This window comes from Crocuta crocuta, unplaced genomic scaffold, assembly GCF_008692635.1.
Source record: "Crocuta crocuta isolate KB4526 unplaced genomic scaffold, BGI_CrCroc_1.0 scaffold339, whole genome shotgun sequence".
In the NCBI taxonomy this organism is placed as follows: Eukaryota; Metazoa; Chordata; class Mammalia; order Carnivora; family Hyaenidae; genus Crocuta; species Crocuta crocuta.
In genome coordinates, this window is record NW_027530357.1 from 341899 (window position 1) to 345995 (window position 4097).

A 4097-nucleotide genomic window follows, 5' to 3' on the forward strand; every position below is an offset into this window, starting at 1 on the left:
GGGGGTGGTCATTCGTTGGTAAAATTACTACGGCCACCATTTACTATCCCTCAGTGACAGGCACTTGACAGGCATTATCTCGGGCAGGGATGTGAACCCCATTTATTGCTCAGAAAGCAGAGGCTTAGATCAGCTGAAGGGGTGGGACTGAGTGGGTGCGTGCCACACCCCGGAGCTAGAGCTCAGTGGCACTGCCTCTGGTGCATGGCTGGGGTCAGAGAGGGTACCCGGGACAGAGGAGAAACACCCTTGTCAGCACAAGGCCCTGTGCCGGTCACTCCTATAAATCAGCTCCTTCAATCCTAGCATGCCATAGTTACTGCACCCATTTTGCAGATGAAGAAACTGAGGCTCAGAGAAGGAATGTCTTGCCATCTAAGATAATAGCAAAAGAGTCTATTAATTAGGAGTCTCCTAATTAATTAAAAATAAGTCTATTAATTAAGCCCTCCCAGAGAGTAGGTTGCAGCCTCACTTGGGGAGAGACTGATTCGCACATATGCAACAATTAGCAGGGAAGGAACAATTAGCAGGATGATGGGGGAGGGCGGATTGGGCCTACCTTAGTGGAAACCAGGCAGGTGACAGGGAGAGGGTGCCCGTGGCACTTCCTCTGTGGCTTGCCCCTGCCCCCAGATGACCCTGTGACCCAAGCCTGGCCAATGAGAACATCACTGTCCCCCCCCCGCCCCCCGTGACGGGTTGGAATGACACTGGTCATGTGCCAGTCGGCATCACCTGGGATTTTGCAGGAGCTATAGGCCAGCGCCGCCACACAGGAGGGCACAGCCTGAGCAGCTGGGTCACCACGAGGAGAGGGCTAAGGAGCCTTAGGTCTGACACCTATTCCTTACGATGGGCATTTGGGGCCTGTGTGCACAGAATCAGGGCAAAAATGCCAAGATCATAGGGTCACGGGCTCTAGGCGAGAGCCCCAGTCACAGCCCGAGCCTGTGCAGGGGCCGTGCAGACACGGGGACCAAGCGTGAAGCAGAGACCTGAGGAATGATGCTTCTCCGAGGTTCTCTCTGCAGCTGGTCAACTCAGGAGGAAAACACTCATCGATTTGAACACCAGCTGTATACTGCTCTGAGCTGAGCACCCAGGAACTACCTCCCTGAGACTGCGCAACCACCCTCAGAGTCAGGAGAGGGTCCCATTTCCCAGAAGAGAAAACTAAGGCTTAGCTCACCATCACGCAGCTTTACTCTTCTGCCTCCAGGAGAAATCGTCCACATTCTAACAACAAAAACAGTAACGACATCGGGTGACGTGTGGGGGGGCGTCCTCCATGCTACACGCAGGCAGCGTGGTTTATTTCGTTTATCCCGTTCTCCATGGGGTACAGCTGTCATCGGCTGTGGGAGGCGGAATACAAGCTCCCAATGGTGGCCACGTCCTATCCGGTGACTTTGGTAGGTTCCAGCAAGGGGAATGAGGGGAGTGGAGGAATTAAGCTTGTACTAATGAATTAATTACAGCATCTGTCTTACACCAGGGAGCGGATATGGGTTATCCAGGGAGGCGCTGTGGTCATCACAGGGTCCTTGTAAGTGAAAGAGGGAGGCAGGATTGGTGTCAGCCCTGATGATGTTTCCTTGCTGGCTGTGAATGTGGAATGAGGCCTCTAGATGCTGGAAAACACCAGAACATGGACTTTCCCTTAGAGATTTCAAAAGGAGCATGGGCGGGGCGCCTGTGTGGCTAGGACGGTCAAGCGTCTGACTCCCAGTTTCCACTCAGGTCATCATGTCACGGTTCGTGAATTCAAGCCCCGAGTCAGGCTCTGCGGAGCCAGCTTGGGATTTTTCTCTCTCAACCCCTCCCCACTCGCGCACTCTCTCTCAAAATAAAACAAACAAACAAAAAAGGACCACAGGCTTCACAGCACCGATTGCAGACTAATGATCTCCAGAACCGAAAGATGACAAATTTGTGTTGTTTTTAAGCCACGGTGTTTGTGCTAATTGTTAAAGCCACCACAGGAAACAAACATCCCATTTTACAGAAGGCAAAAGTGAGGCTCAGAGCGGCTAAGCCATTTCCTGTGATTAGTAAGGGGTGGAGATGGGATTCCAATGGCACTCTGTTTCCCCAAGCCTATCATCTGTCTCTCGGGGCTCAGCTGGCCCCGTCCGCTTGCTTGCTGGGGTTAAAGTGGGGGCAGAAACAAGTTATGCAGCTGGGGTTTGACCCTAGGCGTGAAGATCTCCAGGCCCTTTGCACGGCACCGCACTGCCTTGCCTCGCATTTGCTCCCCAAGGCTCAGCTGGTGGAGGTTCAGGGAAAGGAATGAAGGAAACAGAAGTAGATGAGTGAGGCACTGGTTTTCTCCTCTGGGGGGGGGTGGGTCCCAGCNGCCACTGTGTTTGAGCGATACAAGGTTCAATGCCTTTTGAGTGAAAATTACTTCTAGGCTTGACCTGAAAGGATGGCTACTATCAAAAAGAACAAAAAAGCCAATTTGAGTGTTGTCAAGGTTAAGATCCCTTGTGGGCTGTTGGTGGGAATGTAAACTGGTGTAGCCGCCACGGGAACCAGTGTGGCATTTTCTCAGAAAGTTAAGCAAAGAACTGCTGTCTGGTCTGGCAATTCCATGTGTAGGCATATATGCCCGCAAGGAACTGGAAGGAAGGACTCTGAGATGGATATGCATGTCCATGTTCATGGCGGCGCTGTTCACAAAAGCCAAAATGTGGGGGGTGCCTGGGTGGCTCAGTCAGTTGGGTGTCCGACTTCGGCTCAGGTCGTGATCTCATGGTTTGTGGGTTCGGGCCCCACGTCAGGCTCTGTGCTGACAGCTAGCTCAGAGCCTGTTTCAGATTCTGTGTCTCCCTCTCTCTCTGCCCCTCCCCTTCTCATGCTGTCTCTCTCTCAGAAATTTAAAAAAAAAAAAACATTAAAAAAAAACAACAAAAAACAAAAGCCAAAAGGTGGAAGCCAAAGAAGTGACCATGGATGGATGGATAGCGGAATATGGGTGCTACGGTCTGAAAGTTTGTGTTCTGCAGCCCCCTCCTGCCATTTATATGCTGGAATGCTGATGCAGATGTGATGACATTAGGAGGTGGGGCCTCTGGGGCCATATAGATCATGAGGGTGGAAGCTTCAAGAATGGGATTAATGCTTTTATAAGAGGTCCCAGAGAGGTCTTGCCCCTTCTGCCATGTGAGGACACAGAAAAGTTTGTGGCCCAGAAGAGGCATGGTGTCATTTTGATCTTGGATTTCTAGCCTGCAGAACTGTAAGCAAAGAATTCCTGTTATTTATAAGGCCCCCCCCTGCCCGCCTCAGTCTGTGGTATTTTGTTATAGCAGCCAGAGNATGGAATGTTATCCAGCCTTAAAAAGGAAGGGCATTCTGACACTCGCTACAACGTAGATGAAGCCTTGTGGACATGAGTGAAATAAGCCAGACACAAAAAGACAAGCACTGTATGCATCCACTTAGATGACGAACCTCGAGTAGGCAAATGCATGCAGACAGAAAGCAGCTGGTGGGCGCCAGGACTGGGGGTAGGGGGAAGTGGGGGTGCTTGATGGGTAGGGAGTTTCCATTGGAGATGATGATGTTGTGGAGATGGACTGTGGTGCTGATTTGCCCAACAGTGTGACTGTATATAAGGCCACCGGACTGGACACTTCAAAAATGGTTAAAACAGCTAAAATGGTAAATGGTTATGAAAAATGAGGAATCCTAGACCACTGGCCTGTGTGTCCTGTACACGAAGCTGCTCTCAGAGATATACAAGGGTCAGAATATCACAAGATACAGACCATCATTGAAAGTGGCCTTTCCCCTCACCTTCCAGAAGGGACCTCTCCGCCCAAAAGATGGCTCTCCGGTATCCCTCCTTGGCTCAGTAGCCAGAGGGATTTAGGGATCCCTAGGTATATATTTCATTTTCAAATCCATGTTTCATATATATGTATATGTATCACACAAAAGGAGCAGGCTAGAGGCTGTAAAACTGCAAGGGAGAGGCTCCCAACCCAATGGGGGGGGGGGGGTCAGGGAGAACTGCCTGGAGGAAGCACCATCTGAGTTGGGTTTTTAGGGATGAGTAGGAGTCAGCCAGGCAAAGGCCAAAGTGGAAG